This window comes from Mesoplodon bidens (assembly GCF_964165515.1).
Source record: "Mesoplodon bidens genome assembly, chromosome: 4".
Taxonomy (NCBI): domain Eukaryota; kingdom Metazoa; phylum Chordata; class Mammalia; order Artiodactyla; family Ziphiidae; genus Mesoplodon; species Mesoplodon bidens.
The window spans coordinates 126,600,382-126,621,097 of NC_138160.1; the positions used below are offsets into that span (position 1 = coordinate 126,600,382).

The following is a 20,716-nucleotide window of genomic DNA, read 5'->3' on the forward strand; positions in this document are numbered from 1 at the left end:
GGGATTTGTGCTGCTCAGTCTATTTTACAATTGAGGATTTTTTTCCAGAAATGAAATTCCTGTAAAACTGCTCTCTGAATCTCTTTAGAAAAAAAGAAAATATTCATAGCTTACAGAATTGTGGAAAACACAGCATAAAATGTTTTCTGGGGGTTTTATTGCTTTAAAAAAGTAGGAAGGAAAACTAGGCAATTTTCTTTTATTAAAATATGTTTAATACCTATTTAAATGTTTATTTTAAAAAGAGAATCCCAGATTACATTGTACAAATGTACGTAACTCACAAATAATCTCCTAAGAATTATTAAAACACAAAATCTCCAACTGGTTTATTTTAGGACTGGGATTCATTCAGCTCCTTATTTCCTTTCTTCACTGAGGAAACTATGGTTATGTGGACTTTGTTCTTGAATGTCAATTTTAACAGTGTTTCTATCCTTTACTTAGCAAGAATTGGGTCTTCATTAATATTTAATAATAATAATAACATTAAAAATATACTTGCCTTTCTCTTTATTTACTTTAATTTTGGGGAGCACAATCAAGTTTTCACTACAAGAGGGAAGTGGTTTCGCTCATTACTTAAGATGACTTTGGAGTCAGGCAGACTTGAGTTCAGAATCTAGTTCCATCTGTTATCAGTTAGTAGATAATCTTCAGTAAGTATTAAATTGTTGTATGGTAATAAACTTTAGTTGAGCTATGCATAAAATAGGGATACTATTACCTTCTTCAAAGTGTGTTGGCGCATGTATGCAACAACTTTAGGGCACAGTTTGGCATCTAGGAAGGGTACTGAAACGAACATAAACCAACAATGCAACAACAACTAACATTAATGTCAAATGTGTTTTGAAAGAAATTTCAAAGAGGTTTTTTAACCTGAATTTGGTCTAAAAAGTAGATTAATGTGCCTCATAATCTCTGTTTATTAATGTAAAGATCATTATATTTGGCTCATCAAATGAAACATCTATCTTTAGAGAAGAAAGAGGATTGAATACTGATTCAAAACCATCCATGTCAACACACATGTTAATAGTTGAGGCCAATTAGCTAGAAGCCATCGTGGTCACATCACAAAAACAAAGACTTCTGCTGAAAACAGTGGTGCTATTGATGTATTCCATCTAAGTGTTACATGTGTTAGTATTCTATTTAAATTTGGCCCTTTCTCCTTGTAAAAACAGAAGTTCCTTTTGGACAGGAACCAGGGATAACAATTGGAAGTCTATGAATGCTTTCTATTTTGAGGAACTTCAATTAGGCTTTTGTGGTATTAGTGATGATGGTAATGATACACATGTAGGAACTATTTATTTATCCCCCCACCCTCCACAACCCCCATCAAAGGTTCTTGGTTTATTTAGTTGTGTCCATATACAGATACACATCCACCGATCATATGTGAAAGGAAGGACTTGGTGAGGATAACCAAGTGACCTAAATTCCCTTAGCGCCTGAGTTAGGATTTAGAGTGAAGGTCAGATCATGTCATAATTCTCTGGCTCTGATTCACGTTACTGATGGATCATTCGGTTGTGTAGGGCCACATCTCATAGAACAAATAAATTCTGAAGTAAAGAAACCTCGATTTGAGTTGTATACTTTTCACTTAGTGGTTAGGTGATGCTGGACACAGGTAGACAATCTGAACTTTATCCTGAAGTTGATTATAAATGAAATAAATCAACATAATGTAATATAATACAACATAATATATAATATCTTCTCTACCTATATGCTTGTGAAATTTAAAGTATCAAAAGTCCTTTGTAACTTGTAAAATAAAGTATTAAACACATTAATTCTTGTGAAAAAATGCCTTTGCTTACTAATTATGAAAGAAATAAAACAAATAATTGATGGTGCATAGAGGAAACACCTGAAGCTACAAATTGTCTGGTTGAAACGTAATTGTGATTGCCCCCAAATCAGATCAACAGCATTAAATTTCATACAGATAGTTCATTTTTATCAAATGCTCATCCGCTGGGTTAAATTCATTTCAGCTTCCATATTAATGAAACCTGAGTGTTTCTTAAAGAACAAAAACCATGCTTAACTGGGAAATAACATGGTATAGTGGAATGAAAATGGGATAAACAGCAGTCAGAATTCCAACTGTCTCAAGGGCCAAAGAGTTAATGTGAATCCACTGGTGGGGAAGGGGCTTGGGGTGTTGATGTGGCACATGCTGAAAAGCACAATACCCACCCAGAGGAACACCTATCACTCAACTCCAGATGTGTCTACCATGAAGAGATGTGGGCCTAGTGATGCCAGATTTTCTTATTTTCTAAGAGGAGGGAGATACTCGTATTTTTTGAAATGTCAAAATTATAAAATTTTGGACAAAAGAGTGTTTTTAAAAATATTGTGCTGGAAACATATATTTTTGCTTACAAACACTTGACATATGTTTACAAACATTTCCCTGAGCTGGGTCCAGTCTACAAAGCTTCAGGTTTTAACCACTGTGCTATAAAATCAGATAGCTCTTACTTCAGTCTTAGCTCTAAACTCACTAACTGAATGGCTTTGGCTAAGAATTTAACCTACCCAAGCTTCATTTTCCTCTTGCAAAGTGGGAAGAACAATGCCTCTGTTTGTGAGGACTGAAAAAATGGACATGGATGAAAACAGTATAATAAATACATAATAGGTACACAAAGAATTTAGCTCTTTTTCTGGATAACTTTGAAAAGTAAGTTGTAAAAGTAAGTTTTCTTTTTATTCTTGTTATATTCAGACCATGTCAGATATTCTTGTTATTAAGAGGGTCAAGGCTGTCTCATTTGTTCCTGGAATAAATTGGTTTACTTGAATTATAAAGGAAACTCAATACTGCGGATGTCCTCAATTCTTCTAAAGAAGAGAGTCAGCATCAAGTCTGAAAAAAATTTTCAGATTGACCCAAAAGAGAGTGCTTCTTTGCAAAATGACTGTCTCCTGAACAAAATGCTTTTCTACTATTTCATCAGCTACTCTCTGTCATAAAGATCCTTTCGTTAGAAAAACAACATTTGAGGACGTCAAGAATGTGGTTAGCAGTGGCATCACGTGAACTGAGAACAGATCAATTCCGCTTAGATTACAGTTGACTATACAGCCAAAGATCAAAGCAAGATGTTTCAAAGCAAGAAGATTATACAAAATAAATTTAGACAGTTAATGTTTTCAAGCCCTACAAATGTTAGTGAAAGTGCAGAAAGCAAATAGCCAGGGACTGGCTAGAAATATTAATCTTATCTCTTTACTACCTTCCAGGGGTCTTGGCTAAACCATTTAGGTTTGATTTCAAAAACTGTAAATAGAGTAAAAAGAGAAAAATATAAAATAATACACCACACTTAAAAGAGATGGCCAGTGTGTGTAGCTAAACCTGTCCAGATGAGAGCATTCATGTGAACTGGGCGTGTTTAAGCACGCATTTAGAGACTGGGCTCTTTTCAAACTATAGAGGAAAAAAACCTGAAGGTCTACAGTGGTAGAAGAATCAATTTCCCTTGTTGCAGGCTGATATTTTCCTCTCTCTTGTTTCAGAGGGTGACACTGAACCCTGTGGAGCCTCGAATGTGGACAATCTAGCTAAGAAGAAAGTGAGATGGCTAAAATGCTCCTTCTATGTAAAATTAACTAGGGGTAAGGGGGTCCTTGTTAATTCATTTTTTAAAAGCTAGGGTTTATTTTCAATGATTGCTAATGTTTCAGGCATCTAGCTCAAAATACTATAAATTCTAAACTTTGTAGGTACTTTTATTCAATGAAGTGCTTTTTAAAATAAAACTAAGTCATAATTCAAATGTTCTCCTTACTACAACAAAGAATCATATATTCTCTGAAATACAAATTCCCCTTTATGGTTAATTAGCAACCACTTAAATTCCTACTTAAGAGATGCAGGAGACAAAGACTAAGCCTGTGGAGTAGGAGGAATTCCTTCCTGGGGTCTAGGTAACCCTAACAGAGCAGACAACGGAGAAACTCCAGTAATTCCAGAGTTCCCATTTTCACAGTCTGAATTATCTAGGAAATTCGTAAGAAGGCAAGTTTGGGATCTATAATATCTTCAAAACACTTAAGTCCCTTTCTCTGTCTCCTCAGTGCCAATTAGCAGAATTACCATCTTGAGGATTTTCATGTGAATTCAGTGTGTTTATTTTTAATGTAAACTCTCCATATTGGTTATTGTTATATATAAAATTATTGTCTTGCTATTATTTTAATGGCTTGTTGGTAGAATGACACAATAGCCTAGACTTTACAGACTGGGACTCATTTAAAATATTCTGTCCAGCTGTTTTCATCAGTATAATTTCATCTAAAAAACCAATTTTTGTTTTGGAAAATATGTTCAAATTAGGTATATCTGACCTATGAAGAGTTTACAGGCCTTAAATATGGGTCATTAAGGACTAGAGAAGCCATTCATTTTTGGAAGGTAACTCTCCATGAAATGCTTATTTTTGGAAGGTACCTCTCTCCAAGAAATGCTGCACAAGAAAGAGCCAGATAAGGCATGTGGGTGAGAAACACTTGCTTGGTTTACATTTTCATTGTGGTTATACTGGGTAGCATTTTCCAAGGAAACATTTCCAGTTTGGATCAGAAGGCAGGTTGACAATATCACCCTCTTTTCTGAAGCACATGCTCACAAGGCTTTTTTAGAGTCATAATGACCTCAGCAAAATTTCCTTCTTGAAAATAATACCAATGAATTGTTTTCTGACCAGACAGTGTCAGCTAAACTTAGTCAGATTTGGTTTTCCATCTATATTTTAACTGCAGTTGACTCTAGAATTTCAAGCAGTGCAGTGAGTGATCTTGATTTAGATGCCAAACAAAGACAGGGAACAAAGACTTTTTCCTCTTACTTAAATTTCAATGTATCAGCGGTCAGGCACCTATAGAGATGGCTGTTCCCAATGATTTGAGGATATTTCTTTGTATTTGCCAAGCATACCCCTTCTCCTCCAGGTCACTCTTTTTATATTTGATTTCAAAACCTTCATGAAAGCAAGATTTTTCCTCAATTCATCTTCTGAGTAAGGTTATTGTCTCCATTACTGTTTCAGCCTCATTTTTGGATACAGATATGAAGGAATGATTTGTTTATGATTAGAGAATTTAGTAAAGTGGATTTCTAGAATAGCAAAATAGCTTTGAGTGTGTATCATATAATTTGATGCTAATAATAATTAAATTACTAATTTATTTTAATAAGTTGTAGTGAATCCAAAGGTATTCCCTTAATGGTCTCATTATTTCTGACTTGAAATTCAGTTTTGAAAGGGAATAAATGAAGCCACAGAAATATTCACAGCCTTTCTTATTTATGTCATAGTATGTAGTGAACAATTTTTAACGATGGATTTTTTTAAATATTGTGATTTGTCATTTAAGAATTTGGCTTTCCTTTATCAACATCCTAAAATCCTGAGAATATCACATATATGAATACAATCCACTTTGTTTTCACAGCCAAAGTACAAGAATGAGAGTCACAGTCTGAAGACCTGCTAGAAAACAGAGGTCCTTCAGGGGAGCACCCATTTATTCGTTCAGTCAACCACTGTTTACTGAGCACATATGTCGTGCCAAGGCTTTCGTTATTAATTGACAGTTTCATTTTCTGCCCTCACAGAGTTTACAATCTAGTGAAGGGCAGGGAAGATCAAGTGAGCAAATAAATAGCTCTATAATTACAACTTTGATAAGTGCTACAAAGGAAACAGAGGGTACGGAGAGTAATAGTGGAGATATACTTAAGGAAACCTCTCCAAGGAGTTATATTTAAAGCTCAAACTTAAAGTATAAGAAGAATCCAACCATTAATATTTTAAAAAGGGAAGAGTCAGATGACTGGGCTTTCATTTAAAAACTATATACCAGTTTAAGAAACATACGGATGCCAAAAATATATCTTAGTTTAGTCTGAGAAGTCATGTGACAGCTAAGGTATGTTGTTTAAATGTTTTTATGAAGAATTTAAGTTGGTCACAGAGGTTAAGACTATAGGATGCTATTGCTATACTGAGGAAAAATAACATGAATCTGGAAGAGATTTGTTTTTGTTTTTCTAATTGCCGCTTATGCATGCGCCTGATGAAATTCCTAGCAATTCAAACAGGGTTTTCACTGACTTGAGCTTAAAACTCATTCATTATCAGCAGACAAGAGATGACCGAGGTTAATTTAATACCCACTGTGAGATGCAGTGGCAGGTCAGAATAACAGATCTCCTATTTCCTGAAAAATCATGCTTGACTCACAGCTGCTGAAAATCAAGCAGGAGCTACCTGTATTTAAAAGCAAAGTGAGAAGACCCCAAAGTGGGGGAAAATATCTTGAGTCATCAAGAAAAATGCACACAGAGATTAAAAATTTACTAGAGACATATTTCATTAACATGGAAAGATGGCCACCTTATATAAAATAAAAAAAACTATAAAACAATGCTTAGAGTATGGTCCCATTTATGAAATAGTATATCTGAGTGTGTTTATACTGGCAGATAGAAAAAAATCTAGAAGGAAATATTTCAAAGTACTAACAGTAATTATTTCTTGATGGTAGGCTTATGGGTGATTTTCTTATACATTTCTGCTTTATCCTTTTTTCCCCAACAATTTGGATATGTTTTAAATGTAAAATAAGGAGCCTTTAAAAGAAAATTTAATTGTATTGGTGAATATTGATTTAAAGCAGATGCCTTTAATATGACAGATGTCACTTGTACTGCAAGCTAATTAATTATAAAGGATACTTCACAAATGTGAAATGATAGTTCAGATGGCATGATTTACTCTTTGGCCAGTGCTGAATTACCAAACAGTTGGACAAAGTACGTGCCTACAGTGTTAGCAAAGAAAGGGAGACATCAAAAAACTACAGTATTTTGGAGAAAAGTATTTGATTTTTGATACTTCAGAAAAGTATAAAAGTATTTGTCCAGGGACTTCCCTGGTGGCACAGTGGTTAAGACTCTGCACTCCCAATGCGGGGGGTCCCGGGTTTGATCCCTGGTCAGGGAACTAGATCCCACATGCCACAACTAAGTAACCTGCATGCCGCAACTAAGGAGCCCACCTGCCACAACTAAGACCCAGTGCAACCAAATAAATAAATAAATATTAAAAAAAAAAAAAAAAAAAAGTATTTGTCCAGGAAATATCAGAAAGTCGTTAAACTGAGGTACACTTATTTATGAGTTAATATCATTTTAATTTTTAAGAACATGTAGGTAGAGAGATGCTTAGGACATACAGGTAGGAGGTATGGGCTAAGTTTCTTCAAGGTCCAGGACCTATAGAAATTAATTTGGTCCTAAGCACAGGAAAAAAACTGTGCTACCCCCCAACTTTATGTCATTAAAAATAAAAATAATACTTAGGCATAAAATAAGTGCACATCAGTCCGACAAAGTTCCAATTTTTCCCCAAATGCTTCATGCTTTTATGAAATATCATGAATCCCAGATTTTCTTCAAAATAATTTTTGTGTCTACCCTTTTTTTTTGGCTGATAACTGAAGAATGAATTTAATCTATGTGGCAATCCAATATGATCAAAGAACAAATCATGGCACCTGAAATATCCAAATAAATGTCCAAATAAAAATGAACTACATTTCATGCAGAGTTTACTATATTTGATATTTTAAAATTCAAATCGGCAAGATAATTTGCTAAATTTTCTAATTTGGCAGATTTGAGCTCATGAGAGTTGGAATTAGGGCCCAACTAGGCTGTTTACCAAACCCAAACTTGAACAAGTCTAATCTCCTGAGCCTCTTTCCACTAATGTAAAATCATTATGATGACACTAGCTTTACTGGCATGACAGAATTTTGGGGAATATAAGATGACAAATAAAGAATGTAAAATGACTTTAAGAACTACAAAAGATTATATTAAGATAAGGTGTAATTATGGTGTTAATTACAACTATATTGTTTTCATCATTAACTATTTCACGTGTGTATAGCTTATATACCCCCCACAAGGAAATTCTACGTTCCTAGAATATGCAAATTGTGCTAGTCATATAAGAGCTCTACAAGGGCTTCCCTGGTGGCGCAGTGGTTGGTGCTCCGCCTGCCAGTCCGGGGCCCGCAGGCTCATGTCCCGGTCCGGGAGGATCCCACGTGCCGCGGAGCGGCTGGGCCCGTGAGCCATGGCCGCTGGGCCTGCGCGTCCGGAGCCTGTGCTCCGCAACGGGAGAGGCCACAGCAGTGAGAGGCCCGCGTACCGCGAAAAAAAAAAAAAAGAGCTCTACAAATAGTTGTTTTTCAACTGATTAATTCATCGTGTCTGAAAACACATTTTCACTTGGTAAAATAACATTTGCGATGTGCAAACAGGGGGAACTGTAACTGATCTCTCAGAGTAACACCCAAGTATACATCTAGTTTATTTATTTCAGTAAAAAACAATTGAGTAATTTATGTTAAAACTTCCAAGATAAATTTTGTTTTCTTTTTGGTTCCAACTATGGAAAACAAAGCATTAATCTTTTTATGAAACTATGAAAAATGTAGAAAACAGTTTTGACTCTCCAGCTATTTTCTAAGTTCCCCTGATGGAGGCTTGAAGCATGTACATAAGACTGAAATATGTTCTGAAGTCATTTGAAGAAATAAGGAACATCCTATCCCAAAGTGAGAAATTAGATAATATGTGTTTTATCCCAATTAAAACAAGTTTTACAAAGTTTAAATGCCAGTCCAAATGTTTAATATTGCAACAAGAATGGCATTTTCAAGATAGTATTTGAGAAAAAGGTAATTAATTAATTTGCTTGCTGTTAAATAGCGCATTTAATTAAATAATCAAATGTATGTATCTTCCATATATTTTGTTTTTTCTGACATCAAATTGATGGCTCTTGAACTATTGATATTTTGTATCTAGACTCCACTAAACCCCATTTCATTTTTTAAAATTAGCCATACCAAAGGGAATAATGTTAATATGGCTGTTAGGCATCACATTCCATAAAGTTGCTGAGAAAGTCTTATGAAGAGGACAACGTTCAGTTCCCTGCATCCTGACAAGATAACATACACATTTCTCCAAGCGTATGGTCAATTGATTTCTTTAAAAAACATTCAGATTCTGTAATTTAGAAGCCCATTACAACACAGAGTCCTACTGTTGCAGGTCTAGCAGTACCTGATGTTAAACAACTAAAGCACACTCTTAAATGGACAATTTACTCTAGAAAAAGCCAGTGAAGTTCTTGAGAAAGAATTTAGCCTGTTCCAAATAAATGCATGTCTATGGCATACTTCTGGAGGTTTTGAAGAAGGATGCACTGCCTTATCTGGTTATCCAGTTGACAGTTCAAATTTGCTATCAGGAAGTTTTACATTTTGTATTTCTAATCTTCATTCTTTCTAATGAAGTTGAAGCCCACTGACCATATTTTAGGCTCCAAAAAATGTCAGTAAGCAATGTCCAGCTCTTTGAAGTAAAATGATCATCATCTCTTAGTTTTCACTTCTCCCAATAAAATAATCCTAATTTCCTTATCCTTTCTTAGAGGGTTCAACTTGTAGTCCTTTAAAAACAGTTCACTTTTCTGTGGCCCCTCAGCAAAGGTCATATAATCATCTCAAGTTGTAGGATCAAAAACTAGACCCTTATTTCCATCAGGGTCTGACCACACAGCTGAAACTCACTGCTGAGAGTCAGTTCTATGTCCATGACTTAGAGTGATTTGCCTCTGCTCAAACTGTACCAACTTCACCTATAAAACCACATCCCAATGAAAACTCGAAACAAAGGAAATAAAACAAAGCCCAAGGTAACTGTTTTCAATGCATGAAATACAAGGCAACTGCAACTACAACATGTCTTAATTTTTTAAAGCTTACTGACATTTTAATTTTTGCCAGTCAAGAGTTATCATTAATGATTCAGGATGCAGAGTGTTATAAAATTTTTGTTATGACATACAAGCCCAGTACCCCTTTCCCTGCTCTACTTTATGTAGTTGTGATAATAAGGCCTACGGTAGCATGACTTGATGGAGTTGTGAATCTATATAATATATGACATGCCATGAGCACATTAAATCCATTCTTCCTATTAAGTTGCTGAAGAGCCTTCCCATATATACACCAAACCGGACATTTATTCTCAGAGAAGTTAAACTATAAACCTGATTCAAATACATGTAAAGATTATAAATGAAGGGGAGCAGTGTGTAAAATAAAATGCAGGATTAGAACAAACGTTTTTTTTACATTGTAAAAAATGTTCGCACTGACAATGATATTGTTAGAAAAGAGAGAGATGGATAAAAAAATAGTCCATATGATAAATGTAATATTACTAACACAGTTTTACCTGCAAGGATTTTTCTGGCTTTAATTCAATGAAATTTCCATTATCCTGGATGGTAATGGAGCCCTGTACCCTACTCATCTTAGGCGTCTTTAGTATCCTGAGTTGCCTTAAAGCTGTGACATAATAAAAGGTCAAGCAGATCACACTAAGCATTTGTAAACTACAATAGCCCCCCATTTTGCCTGCAAGCCACACGTTCTCGCCCTAAGCTTTGCTCACTCTCTTGTTTCATTTCATTGTATAAGCAGGCTAATTTGGAGATGGCTAAGGTACTTGGGAACACCTAGATTTTCAAAACAGTCCCACTTTCCTACTTAACCACCTAAAGAAGTAGACCCATAATACAACATTTGAGGGAAGTGTAAAATGGTGCCTGGATACTGAAGGAATAAACAGCAAATAGCAGCACTATTAAAAAAATGAATGCATTTCACCTTCCAACTCATCTGTGCTTCCTGGGACACAGGTACAAACATGAAAGGCTTGGGGTAGAATTTCAAGAAAACTGATTTGTTTCAACATTCATTTGGCAAGATGCTAGACACAAAATAATACCACAAGCCACCTCCCTTTCCTATCATTGTAAATTCAGGGCTCTCAAATCACCCCCCACAAACCCAATTAAAAATAAAGAAAAGAGGCAGGCTATGAATTCACATCCAGTGCTATCATACAGATTGTCCTAATTGGTCACAATGAAACTAAGGGACAATAACAAGAATAAATCTTGCATTAATCCAAATGAAGCCAATGAATAATAATACAGACCAGAAGCACAGTTTCAAAAATATGCAATTACCTCCAAGCATGCAAGGTCATTTATAACCCATAAAAATGATTGCAAAGCGCACTCTGCATATAAATGTGTTTCATAAATGCTAAGAAACATGCGTATGTATGATATGCATATCCATAGGGTATCCATTTGTATGTTCACAATCAAATCTATGTACTAAAAATGAAACTCTATCTGGCAAATGGTTTCTCAGCAAGAGTACATCAGAATATGAAATAAAATGCTAAATTCTGGGGCTACCTTTTCTTAGCAATGAGGGAAATAAGCAAAATCACCTTATAATTAGGCCGGAAAGCTTAGGAAGCACCAAACGTGTTTTTGAGGAAGGCCCAACCCTGTACGTGAGAGCCGCAAATTAAACGATTCCCTTCAGTAACATCCATTTCTTGTGAGCTCTTTTTCCACCCCCTGATTCTGTTGCTAAGCTTGGAAGGAAAGGAACCAAGTGGCTTAGTCTGCATTCTGAGCCAGTTCAGGATAAAATCAGAACACCATTTTTTTTTTTTTTTTAACACAAGCAGATGCCTTCTTACTTCTCTCTTCCTGGCAACCTTCCTCTCTCCCATCCCCATCACTGTCTCCACATCTTCCTCTCCTTCTCTGAGGGGGTCATTGTTCAAGTTCAGGCCACAAATGTATACACAGGTCATTTAATAGCCAGCTAAACCAAGAAGATAACCGCGCTCTCTGCTACTTACCATGCTGAGACCCGGAGAAGCTGTTGAAAGGAGGGAGAGATGCAAACTGAATCCATTTTCCTTGTGACCGAGTCGGATGCAGCCTCCGAACCCAACATCAGCAGCGGCTGCTGGGATTTTTTTCCCTCACTCTCTGGTTGGCGACGGTGCGAATAGGAACCACCCTTCCAGCCTCACTAGAGTATCAGCAGTCGAGGCGGCAGAAGCAGCAGCATCACCACTAGGCCCCCTCCCTCTCGGAGGATGGGGTGAGCTCAGAAGCAGCCAGGAACTTGCAGCAGATACCTCCTCTGGCTCCTCCTCTCCTGCCCCCTCCTCCAAAGCCCCACCCCTGCTGCGGTAGAGGCTGCCAGCCCTGGCTGCTGCTGGTTGTCATGGCAACGACCAATGGTAAGCCACCAGACTAAGAGGGAGGCGAGATGGGTGAAAGGAGCTGCAGGGGTTGGAGGGGAGTGAATTTGCGCTGCTGCTCTCTGGGATGCTCTTGGTCTCTCCTACCCTGGACTCCAGGTCTTTAAAAATGGGGTAAGGGTGTATAGCCATGGGAAGAGTATAATTTCAATTTTATTGAAATCTAGACTGAATCATACAAAACAGCTTAGCTATTTTTTCATTTTCTATGGTTTTCCAATAAAATGTATTAAATTTGCAATCAGAAAAAATAATAACAAATATGGAGAAAGTTATATAATGTAATAGGAGATTATTATCACTCCAAATATGTTTGTTCTTTATAGCATCTTTTACTCAAAGCCACTCAAGGTTGTTAACAAGGAAAATGGGTGGCTGGACTTTGCAATTAAAAAAGAGTCTGTTTGATTCCTTGGCACTACTCTGCTTGTTCTTCTCAGGTGAGTCGTTGTTTTTCCAGCTCCCCCTCTGAAGAGGACCTGGAGTTGTTTGGCACTCCCTTGTGGAAAAGGAAGTTGGAACAGAGGAATCAGAAATTCCTTGAGCAACCACGGCTCTCAGTTGGTGGACAGTTTCAAATCTTTTTAGTGTCAGACTCCTGGAGTGTTCAATATCCTGCAGGAAATTCCATGCTATTTCAAGGATGCCCTTTTGGAGGTCCCAAGCCAGCTGGTGGTCTGGGTGGTGAGTAGGAAAAAAAGGATGTGAAATCAGCAGTGCTGAGCTCTAGATGAATTCTGTTTCTAACTATAAAATATAAATGACACTAGTATTTATCTCAGGCAGTAGTTGTAAAGATTGAATGAGATAATGCACTAAAAGCACTTGGCATGTAATAAGCATACAATAAATGTTTACTCTTATTGCTATTATTAGTAGTGGTGGTAGTACATTGTAGCCACTTCTTGATCCAAGGGATTGAAGGAATAGAGTGGCATTTCAGATACGGGAAAAAATTAAGGTGAGAAAACACTTAATACATGATAGCTGTGATGATGATGATGATGAAAAAGATGATGGTGACAATGATGATGATGACAAAAATAGCGAGGCCCTAAGAGATGAAAAGTTCTCTAAAATGTGACAATTAAGGATATTGTAAGCCTTAAAGGAGTTAAATAAATTTCCCAAATCCACACGGTTAATACACGGCAGAGCCAGAATGAAAACTCTGACGCTTCTAACACTGGCATTTGCTCTCTTAACCATTACATTTTCTGCTACTCCTCCATGGAATGGAGATACTCTTGTTCTTAACCCATAGGTTTATTTACAGATTCAAATAGGATTACTACAAATTTCAGAGTCAGACAGCCTGGGCTCGATTGACTTTAGATATGATTTGGGACATGTTAATTAACTTTCCTGAACCTATGTTTCTTCATCTGTGAAATGGAAATAATTGTAGAACCTCGTCGTGAGAATCAAATAGGATGATGCATGTAGAGCATGAGCACAATGTCTAGCACAGAGTAAGTGCTAGCTATGATTCTTTGTTACTCATTCTCAAGTAATTAATTTTAAAATGTGAGAGGACATTTTCCTGCTTGGGTTCACACTTAATGTCAGGGCCTTATTCTAGCAAAACTGACTTGAAGGCAATTAAGTGGTTGAGGAAAGGGTTGCAACTCATCCTCCGCACTTGGCATTGCCTCCGGGTCCTCTCCAGGGGAGCGCCTGCATCCTGCTCTGTGCAGCTAGTGGCCCCTCCCTCCCCCAGAACCTAGACAGTCAGTTTACACACACTTGCACGTCAGCAGCACGTGAGTGTAGCTGTGTAGCATAAAGGAATGGGTTGTGATAGTCTAGCTTTTGTATTCTTCTCTGTATTTCATCTTCTTCTGTCTCCACAAAAATGGTCATGTAAAGTAAGCAGAGAAGAAAGCTGCAGGTGGTAGAAACTCAGACGTGCTTAGGTGATGGAATCCTCCCCACCAGCCTTGTGAGGAAGCCTTTTATCTTGAGCACCAAGAGCTGACTTGGTTGGGGTGAGTGATTTTAGTTTTCTCTCCTCCTATCAACACAGAGGCAATAGGAAGGGAAAAGTGTTTGGTGTTCCCTATTTAAACAGTTCCCTAATTTAACCATTCAAATAGTACTCTTCCTTTTTTTTTTTTTTTTTTTTTTTGGCTATATCCATGCAGCACTGTTACCATTATTCAATAATATTTTCCTTTAGATGTTTAATTGTGTGGTATTTATTTTTATTTACTTTAATTATTTATTATTTATTTACTTTAAAAGGAAATTTGTCTCTGGCTTTGGCAAAACATTAATAAAATTAGGCATGGTAAAGAGAATGTTCCCAGAGAAAGGAACTTAATGTAAAACAATATTTTTTTTCAGTTAAACAAAGCCTTCAACTTCACTTGTAATAATTTTTAGTTAAAAAAAAGAAAATTTAAAATTTCACTCCTTCTCTCCATTGCCATTTCCTGTTACTGTGCTCTATGTTCCCGTGGTATCTATTATCTTTCAATATAGTATGTTATTTATTTATACTTTAAAATTTTTATCTGTTTCTCCCCACTAGAATGTTAGCTATGAAAGGGCAGAGATATTTGTTTGTTGATTTGTGAACAGTACCTGACCCATATTAGATGCTCAATAAATATCTGTTGAATGAACAAACCAGTAAATAAATGAAATATCAAACAACTTCTGCATTGAATCATGGCTAAATAAGTTATTATTATAACATTATTTTTCCAGTTATCTATTTTTGATATTTCTAAAAATTAGAAAGTAATTATAATAATTATCTTTTCAGCATACATGCATATTAGCATAGTGTGTATCTATTACATATTTTTTAAGTATATAGTTATTAAAATGGAAATGTTTGCCCATGCATATTCAGAGTCACCTAGTATACTGCTGGTAGTCTTTGGGAAACACTGATTTTGTTCCAAGAGCATCTTCTCCATATGTTAGCATCTACTAACTGTGGCCAGACTGTCTACCCCTCCTGAGATCTCTCCAACTTTGACTTCTGAATTCTATGAGATGTCTGAAAAAGTACAGGGTGTCTGTGAGTCTTGGCTCCAAAAGCAGCATTAAATTTTCAGAAGAAACCACAGCATAATGGGAGGAAGCTGCAAAGTGTGGGCTCTGGAGGCAGACTACCTGGATTGAGTCCACACTTCACCATTTTTTTTTTTTCTGAGTGACCTTGGGCAAGTGCTTAATTTCTCTGTACCTCAGTTTCTTTTGAAGATCAAAGTTCATGTGTGCAAAAAGCCAAGAAGCATTTGGCATGTAATAAATAAGTAATGTTAGCTAATATTATTATTAACATAATTTTTAATAACCATGGTTATGCATAGCACATTTTTCTAGGTGTTTACAGAATACTCAGATCACGCCAAGCTACTCTAAGAACTTGTTGTTATGACTGCAGACCAGCTACCACAGACTATGAGGAATTCTGGAAATGTTTACCTCAGAGATAGGCCAATGTCCTTATTTCCCCCAAAAAAGGGACAAAAAGCTAGGGGTCACAGAAGTGACTGTTGTTTATTCCCTGTCTATTCTGTAAGAGGTTATTAACATATTGTCTATTTACAGAAAACATTAAAGGTAAGTAGCCAGGATCTTCTTGAGGTCATTAAGGATGAGGATATCATTCTGACCTCACTGCATGTCCTTTATCAATACTACCAGGAAGCAAGTATACTGGAACTCTCCCATGAACTCTACAGTCCTATGGCCAACCATCTTATGGATGACTCTACACAGCAGGTGGACACTTCTGCCTTTGCTCACCCTGTATCCTCTGGAAGTCCCTTCCCTGCCCTAATTCTTCAGCCTTCAAGATTTATCCATCACCTCCTTCAGGGACTCTTCACTGATACCAGGATTAGCATTAGATTAGCATTAGAAATGAGATTCCCATTGTCATTGTCCCTTGTCACATCTTTATTACTATGCTCATGATGTTGAACGGTAAATATTTTTTTGTCTTTCACTCCTATTTGATTGTAAGAACATTGAGGTCAGCAGTACCATTCATTCATTTGTTTACTGATACATTAATACTGTACTAGGTACCAGGGACACAGCTGTGCATAAGATAATGTGAACACTCTTTTCAATAAAAGAGTTTATAATCTAAAATGAAAGAGACACTACGTAATTTCTTAAAATAAATGATGTTGAGGGCTATAACAGAGAACTACAGGAAGCTCTGATACCATATAAAGAGAGAACATAACTGAGTTTGAGAGCCTAGGAAGACATTCTTGGAGGAATTATGGAGTAGGAGAGAGAAGGAAATGTATGCCGGTCCGAGGTGTGGAAAACAGGCATGTTACTCAGTTTTTGTTTCATGCTAGTACCTAGCACAGTACCTGTGCACATTATGTGCCACATATGTGTTTGTTGAAAGAATCAGCCTCCTTTCCCCCCTAACACATAGACACACAGTTCTTTCCTCTAGGTTTTCCTTCTGTTAATTTATTTGAAGGATTAGAGTTTGTCAGTAGCTAAGGAGCTGACAGGCTGTGTGGGATGAGAAAGCATGAAGAGAGGCCAAAGGATTCATTGTTGTTCCCACAGTAGAAAAAGAGGTGTAATGCTAACAGTGACCACTGCTCCATTACAGATTTATTAATAAGGTTTACTCGACAAGACAACCTTTGCTCTGATGTTGAAATGAGAAGCAGTTTTTTCCCTTTCTGGTTCTGGGCAGCTGTATATTACCCAAAGGCAGACAACACATGTGCTTAGGTCGCCAGCAAATCAGGGACACCAAAGAAATGGGAAAAGTTCCATTTCAATGAATTTTTCCAAAATTTTATAATCTGAAAATCTATAAATAATTGGGAGATTGGGATTGACATATACACACTGCTATATATAAAACAGATAACTAATAAGAACCTGCTGTATAGCACAGGGAACTCTACTCAATACTCTGTAATGGCCTATATGGGAAAAGAATCTAAAAAGAAAAGAGTGGATACATGTTATGTATAACTGATTCACTTTGCTGTACACCTGAAACTAACACAACATTGTAAATCAACTATACTCCAATAAAAATTTTTTAAAAAAGAAAATCTGCAAATAAGCTAGTTTAATTTCAGTATATGTAGAAGTTTTATTCTAATTTTTGTATAATCTTTACTATGGGAGGCACCGTAATTGTCAGAATTTTTACAGTGCTCAGGAACTCAAAATGTCATTCCTTCCAGCACTAAGAGGAGAGAACGTGAATCAGGTAGTACAATAAGCGTGTGCACCACACAGTGAACAACACAGACTTAGTTCCTGTCCTAGCTGAGCTTAGAGTCTAGTGGATGGGGCAGCCAAAGAATAAGAAAACCAACCACTAAAACAATAGCACATTTTCACAAGTGCCATGAAAGCAGTGAACAACTGAGGGGAAGATGAGGACCAGAGATGGAGAGGAATGACTCACTGTGGGGTGACATTTAAGTTGAGAAATGAAGTATGGATTATGCCAGCCCTGTAAGAGCTAGGAAAAGAGTTTCCAACAGAGATGAGCTCTGAGGAGAGATATTTTTGAAGGCCAGTGTAGCTGGATACGGTGACCATGGGGGAAAGTGCCATGAGGGGAAGTTGGGAAGGTGGGAGGGAACCAAAATATGCAGCACCTTGTAGCCCACTGTCAGGCAACTGGAGTTTTTCTTAAATGTAATGAAGAGTCATGAAGAATTTAAACTTGGTTTGAAGCATTGTGGGAAATGAAGTCTTGAAGGGCAAAAGTGGGTGAAGTTAGGATGCGGTGGTCACTTAGGCTGGAGATGAGAGTGGCTAGAATTAGGGTGGTGGCAGTAGATAGGGAGAAAATTGGACTATCTCAAATGAATATATATTAGAGGTGGCATTGTGAGGACTTGCTGATGGACTGAAAGCTAGGGCTGAGGAAGGAGTAAATATCAAGGATCACTTTTTAATTTTTTTAAGGATTACTTCTAAGTAGACAACTAACTCTTCCATTTTGAAGAAATGTAAGAGGTTTGGTTTTTACCTTCTGTGGTGAGGAAAGGCCTCAGGGCTCTGCTCTGAAAAAGTGTGGGGAAACTCGAAAGGGTTCTAAGTGCCCAACTTTCGGGGGGTCCCTCCTCCCTCCCTCCCCAGGCCCAGTGCCCTTGAGAATTAGGCATTAATGACCAGTTGGTGCATTGAGCAAATCATCACTGAGCTTAGGCAACTGCAGTGGAAGTAGCTTGGCTGGGAAGGGATAGATGAGGCCTGGGAGAACCCCATGATTTTGACTCAGAAAATCCCCAAGCTTTGAGAAGTGGATTTCCAACAAGAAATGGCCTTTCTCTATGCTGAGCCTCCTAAACATTCTAAACCATATTCTCTTCCACAACTAGTTTGACTTCTTCCTGGGTTACAGTCCTGATTCAGCCACCTTCTAATCATAAGACCTGGAAACCTTATCTTCTCTTAGCTCCATTGCTTCATCTATGAAGCCAGGGTGAAAATTGCCTTTGCTTACTGAATGGAGGTTTAAATAAATCATGTTTGTAAAAATCTTAGTCCGTGCCTGGCATGTGGAAGGATCTCTATGAGTTCCAGCTGTTCTATTATATTGTCTCCTCCTCCATATCTGAACCTTTCTTATTAAAGCCACTAAAGCCTCAATCTTTTCCTTCCAGCCCCTAAATTTTTGGACAACTTCCCTAGTACTTCCCACCTCAAGACCCCCATATTATTCCTTAGATCCCTCAATGGCTGAGTACTTATTTTCCTCCGACAGGGCAGGTACAAAGGAACTGAAAGGAGAAAATCGTTGTCTAAAAGTGGAATTTACAGATTTCATGGTCTGTCTCACATATTTATGAGCCAACTTTCTTTAAATATTTACATCCTGCATTTACAATTTATTACTATTTGATTTGTTTCTTATAGCTGATCTGAAGTGTGAAATTGGAAGCCTGGAGCTTGCTAAGACTTTCATGCTAGAGAAATGCACAATGAAGAAATTGGAGTTTCATGGGTTTTTTCCTCCCCCACCAAGGACAAGAGCATTCTGCAAGGAAATCTTTGAGATCTCTTGCATCTGCCCACTGCCTCCCCCGGATATTCTTCCTTAACGTGTTCCCGGCTCTCGCTCATGCTACAGGGGTCTTTCCCGAGGAGTCAGAGACTACCGCCGGGGACCAAGTAGGTTTGATTCTGAATGTGGATAATGGAAGGAAGGCAGGACCAAACCCAGAGAGGGGAGTTAAATTTCAGGAAAGCAGCTTTCCTCTTTTTAACTCTATTAAACCTCTTTTCTTTTTCCCTAAGTCCAAATTCCTTCTCTTTTCTCAGCATCTATTTCTTCTAATATATTTGTCAATTCTTAACAAAATCCTAATCCATCTCTTAAGTAAATCTGTAAACTCTTAACTCTTGTTGAAGTATAATTTTCAAAATGGTAAAATCATGACACTTAGGCAAATGCAAAATGTACACATTAGTGATTTTACTCATTTATTATTTATTTATTAAATCAGAGGTCCTGTAATATGTTAAAACTGGTCCAAAGCGCATTTGAGAAGCTAAATATTCGTAGGCAATAGAAGAATGAAAGGAAAAGAGTGGTTTATCTTATGCAGTCAACTTGAGCTTCAAGCCTTGAGATGCACATTTTATGCACAGGATTGATCTTTATGACCCTGAATAAACTAAACTAGTGATTGATCTTTTGTCAGTCATAATAGCCAGCTCTTGTATCACCTGATTCAAGAGACGGAATGAATATTAATCTCTTCTCTTGTTCCTGGGAGAGACCTCATCACAGGATGATAAGGGCACAATGGTCTGATACTGAAGTTGGAGAAATAGAATTTCATATCCTTTCTCCTAACCTTTCTTTGTTTTGCCAGATAATTTTTTAACCTCATCCACTGACTCACAACATGCCCAAAGTTAAATCTGGGGGTTCTAATTTCATGCAATGTCTTTGTCTCTCACAATATCCTCCCATTTTACAACTCTATTTATGGCAAAGAGATAAGTAACTGAAAATAGAGAGCAAAAAAGAGGAATGGATGAGAACAATGCTTTCAGGTAGAATGTGGTGCGGGTGCTTGAACTGGTCTTGACTCATCACAGATGTGATGTGCTCTGTGTGGAAACTGAAAGATCCCCCCTACTCAACACTTTCATACACTGGGGCCCAAGTATTCCTGCCTGAACAACCCATTTGAAAGAAGGAAGGGAGAATTGTTCTCACCTCACTAAAAAAGCTTTGCATAAAGGGAAAGAGCTTTCTCCTTCCCTAAAGGGTAGAGGTGAGAGTGAATTTTTCCTCACCTTGAAAGGTGCTAAGCTTTCCTGCCTGGCAAGGATCCAGGGCATTGGTGGGCAGGGTCAACCACCGTGGGTGGAGGAGAAGAGGGCTGTGCAGGATTGTATAAGCTCAGCAGACCATGTGTGCAGGGCACCTGGAAGCAAAAAGGTTCTACATGTTAACGGGCTCTGATGAAGGCCTGG

The 20,716-nt window shown here is 37.4% G+C and overlaps 1 protein-coding gene across 2 annotated transcripts in view; it reads right to left on the minus strand.

Moving 5' to 3' along the window:
- JAKMIP2 (janus kinase and microtubule interacting protein 2) overlaps window positions 1–12,093 on the minus strand; it is a 170,084-nt gene extending 157,991 nt beyond the window's left edge. For both annotated transcript variants that reach the window (XM_081232488.1, XM_081232487.1), the window contains exon 1: window positions 11,849–12,093. The gene's annotated coding sequence lies outside the window, so the exon portion shown is untranslated. The remainder of the gene's footprint in view (window positions 1–11,848) is intronic.
- Window positions 12,094–20,716: the final 8,623 nt, after the last annotated feature.